Source organism: Chelonoidis abingdonii, chromosome 15 (assembly GCF_003597395.2).
Source record: "Chelonoidis abingdonii isolate Lonesome George chromosome 15, CheloAbing_2.0, whole genome shotgun sequence".
In the NCBI taxonomy this organism is placed as follows: Eukaryota; Metazoa; Chordata; order Testudines; family Testudinidae; genus Chelonoidis; species Chelonoidis abingdonii.
Genome location: NC_133783.1, coordinates 43,245,405 through 43,260,960, shown reverse-complemented (window position 1 = coordinate 43,260,960; position 15,556 = coordinate 43,245,405). Strand labels below are relative to the sequence as shown.

General features: G+C 43.8%; 1 protein-coding gene across 3 annotated transcripts in view; it reads left to right on the top strand.

Moving 5' to 3' along the window:
- The window catches only part of DOCK1 (dedicator of cytokinesis 1), a 570,673-nt gene that overhangs the window by 313,599 nt on the left and 241,518 nt on the right, over positions 1–15,556 (top strand). The window lies entirely within an intron of this gene.

The following is a 15,556-nucleotide window of genomic DNA, read 5'->3' as shown; positions in this document are numbered from 1 at the left end:
ATTTGGGGTCGGGAAGGAATTTTCCTCCAGGGCGGATTGGCAGGGGCCCTGGAGGTTTTTCGCCTTCCTCTGCAGCGTGGGGCATGGGTCGCTTGCTGGTGGATTCTCTGCAGCTTGAGGTCTTCAAACCACAATTTTGAGGACTTCAGTAACTCAGTCATGGGTTAGGGGTTCTGTGGCCTGCTTGTGCAGGAGGTCAGACTAGATGATCATATTGGTCCCTTCTGACCTATGAGTCTATGGAGAGTTGTTTCCTCTGTCATTTTTCCCTCAATACCTTGTTCTTCACCCAGCTTCCTATATATCCTCACACCAGCGTATGGGAATATGTAGGGTACAGGCACGAACCTGCAAACACTACTAACTAAAAATCTCCCATCAAGAGTGCATGCTCATCCCAGAGGTGGAGCACACATAGGGACAAACCATTTCAGTGAACTCCAGTTCCTGTACAGGTAAGTAGCCTCTCTTTATCTAATTCATACAATGGTAGCTCTTAAGTGCTTGCCACTTTTACCTATGATACATAGTTACAGTTATCTCAAGATCCTCCTATAAACACAAAGTGCTTTCTAAATCAAGATCAACACCGTCAATTACATCCAAAAACAACACTTCTTCTGAGGAGCTTTGCTGAGTTATCAGGGCAGTCTTGTTCTATGCTACCTATAGTTTCTGAGTGGCCTTCAGATGTAGTCCCAAATAAAGTGTGTTACAGTAATCCAAGTTCTACCTCTCAAAGAAAATAGAAAATCACAGCCTCTTAGCCAAACAATTATGGGAAAACATTTTAGTCTACTACTGCTACAGGACACCAGGAAGCAATCTAGGATCTAACAGGATCTCCAAATTGCAATTCTGAACAACAAAAAGCAGATATCTTGAATCAAAGGAACAAGTATTACATCCCTTTGATTATTCTAGTGCATTAATGAGGATTTGTCAAAGTTTGATATGAATATCCACCCACTGTTGTTTTATTTTTTTCACTTCCTCGGCAGGTCTGAAAATCAGTTTAGTAGACCAGTTTGATCTCCTTTCGGAAAAAGAGCATTTATTGTTTTGAAGTTTGTTAAATCATCAAATTGTAAACACTAGTTAGAAGAATTAGTGAGTTGTCTGCTTTTACGACTGCTCTGTTACTCACTAACCATCCCCTTCTTTTTCCTTTTTCTCTCTTGTGTCTTGACCTCATACATATAATGCTGTGATATGATTGTTCTGTAAATGATCATTTATGCTACATGGGAGAAATATATGTGATACTATAGTAACAAATGTTAAATGTGTAATAGGTTAATGGTAAATAATTATATGTTAAATTAACATTAGAACATAAATTATACAATTGGATGTGTAATGGTAATGGATCGTAATTCTCTGGTGAAAAAAAAATAGCAAATTAATGGCATGGTAATGACAATGAATAAACTGAGTAGTATTTTAATGTGCACAGTACCTAATAGAGTTATCAGTTCAAATTACTAGCATGAAATTACAGTCTGTAACTCAGTGTGTAATAATAAATCAGTACTTTTCCTTTTTGACATAGCTAGTAGTATTTTATTATTTAAATTGTGTAGCTTTCTGTTCAAAGGAAAACAGTCGTGTTGCTTGTTAGTAAGAGGTAAAAGTTAAATGCTCTTATTAAAAATATTATTTGTATTGGTTATGTTCAGAATGGACTCTTGAGTACCTCTTGACATCTAACTCTGAAATATGATTTTTATTTTAAAACACTATGTCATTTTAAGATACATCATACAGTAATGACTATTGAAATCAAGAGTTATATTTCATATAAAGAGAATCTCCTGTCATTGCATCATCAGTGCTGAGTGCTCTTTTGCCTTTCCCATGTTTCAGATTTGTAGAACTCCTGGTTCATTTCCTTCCTCTTTGGTTAGTATAGGACCTTCAGTGCAACTCCTGGAGCATATATATAGCGTGTATCCTTCTGATGAAGGCTTATGGAGTATTGCCCTGAGGCTCTTTAACCCAAGGTTTTGTCAGCCTTTCTGCCAGGGCTTTTGCGCTCACCCCTTGGAGTTTGGGGGTCACAAAAGATGAAGGGGGGACTTCATCACAGTCCATAAGCTTCAACATACAGAAATAATTTCTGATAGTACATGGCTCTTTAATCTAACACACGTAGGCATAATGAAGTCCTGAAGATGGAAGTTAAAGCAAGACAAATTCAGACAAGAAAAAATGTACAACTTTTTAAGTGAGGGTGATTTATCATTAGAACAGCTTACCTTAGGCTATAATTGAGGCTCCATCATTTGAAGTTTTTAAATTAAAATCAGATATCTTTCTAAAATGCATACTCTACCTCAATCCAACTTGATGGTGAATGAAATTTTATGGCATATGTTATGCAAAAAGTCAGAGTTAGATGATCATAGTGGACCCTTCTGGCCTTAAAATCTATGAAAAGATGAGCTAGGAAAGGCAAGATCCATTTTTAGACCTGCCCAAAGGATGTCCTTCAGAGGAGTGCTCCTGATCTCTGCTAACTGTAATGAGCTGAGATGGCTTGGGCTGCATTGCCCTTTTATAGTGTCAACTTTGAACCTTGAGTGTCATGAGAGAGTGTTTGTGCAGCCCTAGTGAGCATGACTTTCAAGAATGTAATAGAAGCTCCTCAGAGCTGGGGCATATCTCCAGGTGTGAACATGGAGAGGTAACACTGCCAAAGAACCATAGATACTGTTATAACTGGTTTTTTTTCCCCTCTTGGGATATCTCATATACGCCAATATTCTTAGAGATTTGTGGTCATCTCATTTGAATGACAAAGAAGTAAAAACTACATAGAATCATGACAGACTTATCTGAATATGGCACCAACCAGTCATCCTGTCATAAATTGGACTGTGCTCACTATTTGATTTCTCATATTATCTGGGCAATACAAAATAGGGTGGTATTTAGCAATGGGTGATGCTAGCACTTTCACCTGCATCCTGAAAATCTGGTTTATAGAGTTGATTTTTCTGGTGACCAAACATAGGTAGAGAGTATGTACAGGTCAGTAGTCCTAAGCCCAAAACAGGAAAGTAACTGGAACAAAGATTAACTTGATGTAGAATGTTTGCGTTTTCAAGAGATAAGAACTATGTATGGATCCACGCTTCCCAATCATGTGTGGAGCATCAGTGAAGTATATTCATAGCTCTATGAATTTTAACTTTTTATTAGGAAGAACTCCCCAAGGATATTTAGCCATATTCTATATTGTGTCACTTTCTCCTTCAGCATAAGTGAGCTTTTCACATCACTGAATCATAGAAATGTAGGGCTGGACGTGACCTTGAGAAATCATCAAGTCCACCCACTGTGCTGAGGTAGGACAAAATAAACCTAGACCCTCCCTGACAGGTGTTTGTCTAATCTGGGGGCGAGGAGAGGAGCCCGCAAACTTTTTGGCCTGAGGGCCACATCACGTTTCCAAAATTGTATGGAGGGCTGGTTAGGGGAGGCCGTGCCTCTCCAAACAGCCAGGCGTGGCCTGGCTCTCACGCCTGATCTGACCCCCCCACACTTCTTGCCCCCTCATGCCCCCACCCAGGAGTCCTGCCCCATCCAATCCCGCCCCCCCCGGTTCCTTGTCCCCTGACGGCCCCCCCGGGACTCCTGCCCCATCCACCACTCCCTGCTCCCTGTCCCCTGACTGCCCCTCACTGTCTCATCCAATATCCGTCTCCTTCCTGACTGCCATCCCAGAACCCCTGCCCGCATTCAACCCCCCCGTTCCCCGCCCTCTGACTGCCTCACCCTGTGACCACCACCCTGAACTCCCCTGCCCTTTATCCAATGCCCCCCCATTCCCTGCCCCCTTACCATGCTGCCTAGAGTGCTGGTAGCACTGCAGTCGTGCTGCCCAGAGCACCAGGACAGGCAACCGTGCCGCCTGACTGGAGCCAGCCACGCCACCACGCAGCACAGAGCACCAGGTCAGGCTGCGGCTCTGCAGCCGCAGGGCCCGGCTGCTCAGAGCATTGTGCCGGCTGTGCGGTGAGCTGAGGCTGCGGGAGAGAGGGAACAGCAGGGGAGGGGCCGGGGGCTAGTCTCCAGGGCCAGGAGCTCAGGGGCTGGGAAGGAGGGTCCCGTGGGCCGGATGTGGGGACAAGGAACCGGGGGGGGGGGAGATTGGTTGGGGCAGGACTCCTGGGTAGGGGCATGAGGGGGCAAGAAGTGGGGGGGGGGGTCAGATCGGGGTTGAGAGCCAGGCCACGCCTGGCTGTTTGGAGAGGCACGGCCTCCCCTAACCAGCCCTCCATACAATTTTGGAAACGTGATATGACCCTCAGGCCAAAAAGTTTGCGCGCTCCCCTCCTCGCCCCATGGGCCGGATGTGGCCCGTGGGCCATAGTTCGCCCACCTCTGGTCTAATCCGTTCTTAAAAACCTCCAATGATGGGGATTCCACAACCTCCCTTGGAGCCCTATTCTAGAGCTTACCTACTCTAATAGTTATAGAGTTTTTACTAATATCTTGCTTCTTTGGTGGAGACAGAGAACAATTGATCCCTACACTGTTTATAATAGCCTTTAATCTATTTGAAGACTGTTATCAGGACCCCACTCAGTCTTCTTTTCTCAAGACCAAACATACCCAGTTTTTTTAATCTTTCCTTTTCTCAGGTCATGTCTAAACCTTTTTTCTCGTTTTTGTTGCTCTCCTCTGGACTCTCTCCAGTTTGTCCATATATTTCCTAAAGTGTGGCACCCGATACTCCAACTGTAGTCTCACCAGTGCCGAATAGAGGAAGACTATTATCCCTCATGTCTTACATATGGCACTCCTGTTAATACAACCCAGACTATTAGTCTGCTTTGCAAATGCATCACATAGTTCATTGGATTCACTTGGATTCATTTTGTGATCCACTATAACCTCCCAGATCTTTTTGAGCAGTACTACCACCTAGCCAGTTATTGCACATTTTGTAGTGTACATTTGATTTTTTTCTTCCTAAGTGAAGTACTTTGCACTGACCACCTTTATTGGATTTCATCTTGTTGATTTTAGACCAGGGGTCAGCAACCTTTCAGAAGTGCTGTGCTGAGTCTTCATTTGTTCAGTCTAATTTAAGGTTTTGTGTGCCAGTAATACATTTTAATGGCTTTAGAAAATCTCTCTTTATAAGTCTATAATATATAACTAAGCTATTGCTGTATGTAAAGTAAATAAGGTTTTTAAAATGTTTAAGAAACTTCATTTAAAATTAGATTAAAATGCAGAGCCCCCCAGACCAGTGGCCAGGACCCGGGCAGTGTGAGTGCCACTAAAAATCAGCTCGCGTGCCATAGGATACCTACCCCTGTTTTAGACCATGGTTTCTTTTTATTTCTTCACCGTAATTTTGTAAATCTGACAATAATTTATGAACTATTACTCACTATGCCATGAGATCTATATTACAGTTTTCTATTGCTTCTTTAAAAAAAGGTTAAACTTGTTTTGTTTTATACTGACTCTGTATTGTCATAATAAGGAGTTTTTTTAAGAAATGATATTTTGGATTTTGCTCTTTGTACAGAAACTGTTTTTTGTTCATTGACAAGGCCGCACATTGGCTTAGGACTGCCTTGTAGGCACTAAGGATTTGACCATAACAAACTATACTATTCTGATTTAGGAATAACTAGTGATGCCAAATTTGCTATATGATATCTTGAATTATCAGCTCTTTGTAAAAATGGCTAATGTATCATCACCCAAAGTTCATAAACTTAACTCTCTGGGACAAGTTTCTCTCTCCTTATCAGTTTGAGATTAGTCAGCACTACTTCAGTGTGGTTCAAAATTCTTTCACTTTGAGGTTATCACTCTTTGCTTGTTCAGGGAGGTCATCATATAATTAGTTAACATTGTCCATTATTGCTACAGCTGTGAAGGTGGTACCCTGCCAGCAGCAGCGCAGAAGTGAGGGTGGCAATACCATACCATGTCACCTTTACTTCTGTGCTGCTGCCTTCAGAACTGGACAGACGGAGAGTGGTGGCTGCTGACTGAGGGCCCAGCTCTGCAGGCTGCAGTACAGAAGTAAGGGTGGCAATACCATGCTGCTGCTGGCATCAACCCTGTCTTCTCAGCTGGGCACCCAGCCAGTAGGGAGTGCCCAGCCCTGAAGGGAGTGCTGCCACCACCAGCAGTGCAGAAGTAAGAGTAGCATTACCACAACCCCCCCTACAATAAACTTGCAACCCCTCCCCACAACTCTTTTTTGGGTCAGGATGCCTGCATTTACAACACCATGAAATTTCAGGTTTAAACTGCTGAAATTATGAAATTTACAATTTTAAAAATCCTGTGACTGTGAAATTGACCAAAATGGACAGTGAATTTGTTAGGGGCCTAATAATTGCAGTTCAGTCTCGTCTTTGCATGTTACTCCACTCAATCCATGGTTTAGGATGCTGACTGAATCACTCTGGAACTTGTTTTGCCTTTTCCACAGTATGTCTCAAACTACTGCAATAGTAAGTACATAGAAGGCATCAGAACCAAGTGACATTTCTTTAGGAACTAGTCAGTCTTCTTACATCTTGGATTTGGAAAATGAATGTTTTCCTGTTCTAGAGTAGAGTGATCTGACTCACAAAGATGCTTTCAAGCATACACTGTAGATATAGATTGCCCTAGGGTTTCTGCAACAGACATATGCATGTGGCAGAGCCTGTGGCAGTGAAAGAGGATTCAAAAATGAAATTTTAGTTCCAGATAATGTTAGACCTCAAATGCCCTTCATGCTTTCTACTAAACAGATGTGTAAAATAGGTTCTAACAAGTCTCTTCTCTGCTTTAGGCCTAAGATGGTAGAGATCATTCACATTAGTTTGGGAATCTGTATGAAGGGGATGTATTAGAAGAGGAACATGCATTCATTTTATACAACTTTGAAAATATTAGCTGTCAGTGGTTAGATTCTAAATGAGGTGGGGTCTCACCTTCATGTTTTCAGGCTAGCAAAAGGTTCTGTGTTAGTATTTGGCTATGAGAGTTGCTATTTTCATAATGTCCTTTCACTTCGCCCAGGAGATCTTAGTGATTTAAACTGCCGTCAGTAGGCCAAGCACGCTGGCTCATGATTATAGGAGGTCATGCATTGCTGGGTAAAGGATACATTTCCTTTACATAGTCAATTTGTGCATATTTTGGCTGACTGATACATAGCCTGGAATATATTATTGACCTTATACTTTGCTTTATTATAGACTTTTTAAACAATACTTTATTAAATAATAATCCATTAAAAACAGTAGTTCCATTGTAAAGGTGTTCACTAGATATGATACAGCTAGAGACTATAGAATATCTGTAAAGTCCTGAATGCCTTGGAGAGAGTTTTAAAAGGCTGATTTTCTATTGCTAGTGTCTGTTTTTCAGTGTTAAGTGCATTATCTTTAAGTGTATCAAGCACACATATTATACGTGTGTGTGTGAGTGAGAGGTATGTATATGTAAAATCTGTTAATCCATATCCATCCAGTTACTTCACCTTTACCCCCCTCCCCCACTGCCTTCCTTTTGCTAGCTTATGGCAAGGCTTCAAAAGAGAAGCTGTTGCTGCTGTCAGTCCTGCTCTGCTCAACTGTATGTAGGTGGTATGTGCTTAGCTATTTGTTTTTTATACCCCTATAACAGCCAAACAGCTGAATGTGGTATAGCCAGCAGCAGCTTTTCCTCTGAAACCCAGTGCAGCCTAGCTAAAAGCAGACAGATGGAAGAAGCAGAGAGAGGAAGAAGCACTGAATGTGGGAAGGGGACAAAAGAGAGGGAAGCAAAAGTTTAAAGGAAGAGAGGAAGAACGTGGGAAGAAAGCAAGATGAGTAGGCGAGTGAAGGGCAGGACCACATGAGAGAGGAAAGGAAATGTCATTTTTTGAGGCAAACCCGCAGCCAGACCAGGGCTGCTCACTCAGCTGCACTAACTCAGTCCCCCAACAGACTGAGTGATTCAGCCCTCAGGCATGCTGCAGCGGTCTCTCCCTGATCAGGGCCTGGGTCAGATGACCTCCAGGCACAGGTATTTCACTGTCCCTGCCAGCGCTGCAGATTAGTCTGTGCGACAACACAGGAACCCTCCTGCTGCCTTGCAGACTTTCTAGGCTTACAGCCTGCCCTTGATCTGGTTCTAGTTCCTGCCCCAGCCTTGCCCGAGTCTTGTTCCAGTGTGCTCCAGCATAGTTCATACTCTAATCTGACCTTGCTCCAGCCCTGTTACTGACCTGCTCCAGCCCTGTATCCACCTCCTGACCTCCAGACATTTGAACTGACTCCAACCCGGTTTCAACCCTTGGCCTACGACTCGACTGCATCAATGATACTGATTTGTCTTGTCTACTGACTCTGGCTCTGACCCATGGCCTGTCCCCGGACCCCTGTTTTAGTGCTGCCCTGAGCCTGGGCCCGACGCTACATCTGACTTTGACCACCACTCTAACTGCCAAGCCTGACTTCCTGGAACCAGAGCCTGACACCCCTCATGCCACTACAGTGTACATTATTTGATACAAACACAGCATAGGAAAAGACTTGCGCTTAAAATAAACACACACACACAATTCTGTATAGCCAGAAGTATATATAAATATGATTTAATATAAGAATATATATTGATAATACAATGCACTCTTATGGGGCTATGTACAAACGTGAAATAAACAACTATGTAGTTGTGATTTGTGAGGAGGCCGTATAGTTTTGACGTGCAATTCATTGAAAGCCTCTTCCTTCAGTCAGCTACCAGTTAACATTCAGACTATTTGATAAGCATAGCTTTAGCACTTATGCCAAAAAGCAGGATCTCAAAAACTTTCTGCCAAAAGAATAAGCAGAAGAGCTTTCATAAACAGTTCCGTGAGCTCATAGAGAAGTAATTCCTGGTCTACACTAAGAATTTATTTCAATATAGCTACATTTCTCAGGAGTGTAAAAAGTCCCCAACCTCAGAGATGCAACTTTACCCATCCAACTCCTGTGTAGACAAGCACTAGGTCAATGAGAGAATTCTGCCATCAACCTAGCAGCTGCCTCTCAGTGAGGTAGATACCTGCACCAATAGGAAAACCCCACCCATCGGCATAAGTAATGTCTTCACTGAAGCATTACAGCAACACAGCTGCGCCACTTCAGCGTTTTAAGTGTAGACAAGCCCTAAGTCATAGCAGGTTTTGTTTTGTACCCCTCTGCATTATGGGTTGGTGCTGTTGGGATCTATTCAGTATGAAGTTCAGAAGCATCTCTATGATTTTGCCATGCCCAGCAGGAAATCTGAGCAATAATGCTACCTACAATTCCTTCAGGTCACTCTACTAACAATCAGCTGCACCATTCCTGAAAAAGTCTTAGTAGACTAACTGTGAAAGAGTGGCTTTAAAGTCATCGACAAAGTCTGTAACTTCTAATCAATGTACATGTTTTAGTATTTACATACTTTATAATCAATTTGTGAAATTCTCTAATCTAGCATTCAGAATAAATGTGATTCAAATGAAAGTAACAGTCTACATTATGTTTAGAATATTAATTAAAAAAACACCACCACTCTTTTTACAAACATTGAATCTACTGGTTTGGGTTGCTTGTTTCAGCTCTCTCTAAAATCAGTAAGAGAGAAGCTGAATCCTGCTTGCTGTTATACAGATAAATGTACAGGCAACTCTCATCTTACGCAGGGGTTCCATTCCAAAAACCACGTTTAGTGAAACACTCATTGAGTTGAATAGCGGGCGGCATCGCCCGCACTACAGATGCAGTGTTTATATTGTTATTTTTCTCTTTTTTCCCTGTTTTTGCCGACTGCACAAAGCTGAATTCGTGCATGTTAAATGCACTTAAGATGCGACTTGCCTGTAATCAGTAGTTATATTTTCCACCAAATCCACGGCTCACAACCTCTGCTCACTGAAGTCGTCCCCTTGGTCAGGTTGCCCAGCACTTCTTCATCTTGATCTGTTATATATGCTGCCTTTGACATGGTCATTCACTCCCTCTTTGAAACTCCTGAACATCAGAGACCCTGAGCTCAAACTCTCTCTCCTGATTTGTGTTCTGTGCTCCTCCACTTCCCCCTGTTTCTGTCTCTGTTTGGGGACCCTGGTCGAAGGGGTTGGGTGCTGCTATCTGCTTTCCACTATTTTGGAGGGCTATTAAATCTTGTGAAGATTCACGTAGATTATGTCTGGAGAACACAATGTAAGATTCATGGTTCCATTCCAGGAAGTTTAATTGTCTACTAAGTTAGGGGTTCTCAACCTTTTTCTTGTTAAGCCCCCCCCCCACCCTCCCCCAATATGTATAAAAACTCCAGGGCCCAGTTGGGGCGGGAGGAGGATTTGGGATTATGGGCTGGGGGCGCCCTTGGGTATAGGCATAATTTAACTTCTACTGGAGGGGCAAGGGCTGGCGGGGCCCAAAAAGGGAGGCTGCAACCAAAACATATAACTCAAAGTGGGGACTCAGCTCAAAAAGTTTGAAAACTGCTCAGGGTGCAGGCGGGGGATAGTTGGGGGCTGTGTACAGGCAGGGGGATAGCTCAGGGGGTAGCTGGGGCAGTGTACAGGCAGAGGTAGCTCATGGTGCAGGCAGGGGGGTAGCTAGGAGCTGTGTACAAGCAGGGGAGTAGCTCGGTGCAGGCGGGGGGAAGCTAGGGGCTGCGTGCAATGAGGGGAGTAGCGCAGGGGGTAGCTAGGGGCTGTGTACAGGCAGAGGTAGCTCAGGGTGCAGGCAGGGGGGTAGCTAGGGGCTGTGTGCAATGAGGGGAGTAGCTCAGGGGGTAAGCTAGGGGCTGTGTACAGGCAGGGGACTAGCTCAGGGTGCAGGCAGGGGGGTAGCTAGGAGCTGTGTACAGGCAGGGGGGTAGCTCAGGGTGCAGGCAGCGGGGTAGCTAGGGGCTGTGTGCAATGAGGGGAGTAGCGCGGGGGGTAGCTAGGGGCTGTGTACAGGCAGAGGGGGTAGCTAAGGCTGAAGGCAGGGGGTAACTAGGAGTTGTGGCAGTGAGGGGAGTAGCTCAGGTTGTAAGCAGGGGGTAGCTAGGGAATGCAAGGGCAGGGAGGGAGTAGCTTAGGGTGCCAACTGGGGATATCTAGAGGCTGTGTGCAGTGAGGGGAGTAGATCAAGGTGCTGGCAGGGGGTATCTAGGGGATGTGTGCAGTGAGGGGAGTAGCTCAGTGCAGTCAGGGGATAGCTAGGAGCTGTGTGCAGTGAGGGATGTAGCTCTGGATGCAGGCAAGGGGTAGCTAGGGGATGCGTGGGCAGGGAGGGGGTAGCTTAGGGTGCAGGCAGGGGGTAGCGAGGGGTTGTGTGTGGGCGTAGGGGGTAGCTTAGCTTTCAGGGAGAAGGATCGTTAGGGGCTATATGACAGAAGGGCTTCCCTGCAGTGATTGCTCCCCGAGAACTGTGCTGGCCCTCCCAGGTGGCTCTTACTGGCTGCGTGAGCCGTCAAAGAGGGCTGGGAGCTGAGGAGCAGCCACAACCCCTGGCACCAGCAGCAGCTGGGGAATGTCACAGCTGTCCACTCCATGGCACCAGCAGGCAGAGAAGCAGCCCCACACTGCCTGGCTCTGGCGTCCCACCTACAACCTGACCAGAGGGCTGGATCTGAGGAGGGCTTGGGGAGAGGAGGAAGTAGGGGAGGCGGAGCTGCCCCACTCTGGGTAAGGCACTGTAGTTTGAGGACCAATACCCTTGATCCCCCACCCCCATCTCTGCCCGTGGGCTCAGGGCTTCTGCCCATGGCGGGGAGATGGAACTCTGGGTCTGCCAGCTTCAGCCCTGGGCTGCTTCAGGGAGTCTGCTGGGTTCAGCCCCTTGCCGCTCTGAGCTTTAGCCCCACGGAGGGCGTCAGGGGTTGGGGCACCGGGTTTCAGACGCGGGGCCACGCAGACCCCCTGAAAGGAGTCATGGACTCCCCAGGGGACTGCAGACCCCCAGTTGAGAACCACTGTACTAAGTATTTCATCTGAAGTCAGATTTTGAACTGGCACTACTGGGGGTGTGGGAGATTACTTTCGTGGCTGCTTTATAGTTCAAACCAATTGCTTTTTGGCTTGCTTTCACTGCCACTTTGCTTGCTACTTCAGAAAAACCACAGTAATTTGAAGATTTTACTCCTTTAAAAAAAAAAAAAAAAAAAAAGTCGCAAGCTATATGAAAACATTCCCCCTTACTAAAGCCATAGCATATCTACCTACTCTTCAAGTGCCCCTGTCCCTATAAATGGGCTGTGTGGAGCCCACCTGCCATCTGCCTTATATAGTGGTGCCCTGGGGAGGCCTGGCTGCCAATACATGTCACTGGTAGGCAGGGATCCACTTATCATAAGGGATGCTTTACAAGGGAGTTGCTTGTCCCCTAAAATCCTCTTTATATGGAGTTCCCATGTTTCTTATGTGCTCTGTAGAGAGCTTCAAATGATCTTACTAAGCCTTGGGATTTATTGGAGAACTCCTGGAAAATCACAACTGTATGAACAGTAGAGCTTGTGAAACATGGTGTGTGATGTCTGGAGGCCTGACGGATGGAAAGGGGCATTCTTTTCTCTGTTCTGCACCCAACTACAAGGCAAAGGGTCAGGCTTATTGGAAAGAAGGGAGAATACAGCAGGGCGGCCCCAGCCCCATTCTTCCCAATGTTCATGAAAAAACATAGTTTGCCTGATATGAACAGTCAGGTGAGACAGGGAAGGAGGCCATCACACAGCAGACAGACAATGTTCTATCTCCTTTATTCTCTCTGTGCTCAGAAACTCTCACTCTGAAATCCTATAATCAACCTTTCTAGAGGTCTTTGTATATTGGGCTTGCTGGATAGTCAGCTGAAACAAGGAAAATTGCATTCTTTGTTTTTTCACGCCAATCTTAGCTAAACACTGTGTTTAAAAGACGGAGAACTAAAATAAATGGCTCTCCATTCCCTTTCCTCACCCTGATCTCTTTGCAAGTCCTGTTTGTCTGTCTACACGCTGTCCGTCTTCCTCTCCCTTTCCCTTAGTTAAAAAACCAGAAAGATTGCAAATGGAACCCATCTGTCTCAGAGCTCAGCTGGTTGCCCCTTCTCTGTCAGCAGTGTGAAGCTCACTGGAGCAGCAGCCAAGAGGGCTTCAGACCTTTCTTGTCCTCAGTGACATATCAAGTAGGCGTCTCAGATGGGCAGAAGGCAGAAGCTGTGCTATTATGAAGGAAGAGTTGCACGGTTTGCTCCTACAATTTGATTCTGTATCCTTACTTTACAATTAGAGCAGTTTGTATTGGTTCAAAGTAGCACTAAAAGTTTCTCCTTAAAAGTTGCCGAGGAAACATAGCATGAACTGATGATTAAAAATAAAATCCAGATTTTTGCTCATAGTGCGAGCCATACTGGCACAAAATCAACTACTTTTCATATAGGACGCATAGACTCTAAACTGCCAAGAGAGCACTGATATAAATACATAATGAATAAGTAAACTTCAGAGGGTATAAATTCTATTCAATAAACTTTACGTGCTGATTATTAAAGTACCTTTGTGAAAATGGGATTATTAAAGTGTAAATGTCAATAGATTAAATACGTGGCTGAATCAGCAAATTAGCACAAATCAGACATTATAGCACCTTCATGGTCAATAAAGTATGCAAGTTGATCAGCAAAATGCATGAAAATTCATCTGCCACCACATGCAGCTTGATCAGCAAAGTGTGCAAAAACTCCACAGCTGAAACATCCAGCAGAACTAATAAAGTACAAAATGAAATCTGCTATAAGAAACCAGGAAAGTATGTATCTGCATTCATAAAATATTCAGAAAGATAAACTCTGTGGGCCCAAATTTGCCCTCATTCACATGAGTACAACTCCCACTGACATCTCAGTTATTAAGCTAGGAAGCAGGATCAACAAGGAAATCAACCATTTCATGTAGTAGAAATGTAGTTTAATGAAAGAAATACTGCATGATTCCAGTCAGCAAAATATGCAATACGATCATTAAAAATTTGTAACTTATATATGAAAAGCTAGCTGTGAAGTATGCAGTTTGATCACTAAACTGAGAACACGTTTACTGAACTAGTGAAGTATTTGTCTGGAATGAATTTTGCCTTATGCAAGAGTAACATCTCATATTAACTATTAGCAGTTGCAAACTCTGCAAGTCTGGGAAGTCAATTCTTTTAATGTCAGAATGTCTTCTTTTACTGATGTGCTATGGAGAGTAATTTTACCATTAGCTGTTTTACTCATCTAGTGGTGTTTCTTTAAAATACATATTCTGTGCCATCTGATGTTTTGTGGCCCTCTTTGGCTGTATAGCCACTGCACCTAAATACGATTAAACAGATAAAAATATGTGAAATATTTCCTCCTTTAGTTGCTGCAGAATGCTGCATGAGACATTCTAAACCAGTCATCCTTTTTCTCCCTCCCCTCTCACTGTACAACTGCTAAGCATGCTTAGGAACTCCTTGGTTCTTGGAGGTGAAAAATTCCCTGGCTGGTCAATGGCAGTATTCATAATATTGACCAGGGAGGTCTGTATATCCTGGAAATATGCACCTCTTCTAGTATTCTAGGGAAAGCAATAACACATTCCCGAGTATATTCAATACTGGGACTCGTATCAGTGTTTAAAATGTTTAAAAGGACAATGAGCAAGAAAGATTAACTTAAACAAGCGTGGAGTTCATTAAGACTTTGGATGGACAGACGAATGGGAGAACACTGTCTTGCATGAAAAGCCAGATGGGTGTCATTTTTCTGTGTTGGAGAAATCTGACATTTTGAAGAAATGGTGTTGAACAAGGTTCCATGTAAGCTCCAGCACAGGAAATAGCCTTGGACTAGAATAACTGAGACAATTGTATCAAGAATAAAAAGTTCAGTGGGACTAGCTGGTACATTTTGTGGGATGAGGAGCTGTTGCATAAGCTCTTTCTGGCTCTCTGCACATTTTCTGTGGTTTTGATGCTCTGTAAAGTATTACATGTTAATACGCGTTATTATTTTTACAGCACCACAAATTGTGCTAGGTGCTTCACAGCACATGTAAATTGCACAAGTTTCTTTCTCCAGAGAGGAGTTTGTTCATGACAGGCTTCAGAGTAGCAACCATGTTAGTCTGTATTCGCAAAAAGAACAGGAGTACTTGTGGTACTTTAGAGACTAACAAATTTATTTGAGCATAAGCTTTTGTGGGCTACAGCCCACTTCATCGGATGCATAGAATGGAACATATAGTGAGGATACATCCAGAGAACATGAAAAGGTTGCCCAACCAACTCTAAGAGGCTAATTGATTAAGATGAATTGTTATCAGCAAAAAAACTCCAACGAGAAACTGCTGAACTTGAATTGATATGCAAACTAGTTACAATCAATTTAGGTTTAAATAGAGACTGGGAATGGCTGAGCCATTACACACATTGAATCTATTTCCCCATGTTAAGTATCCTCACGGCTTCTTGTCACACTGTCTTAAATGGGCCATCTTGATTATCACTGCAAAAGTTTTTTTGCTGACAATAATTCATCTTAATTAATTAGCCTCTTAGAGTTAGTTGGGCAAC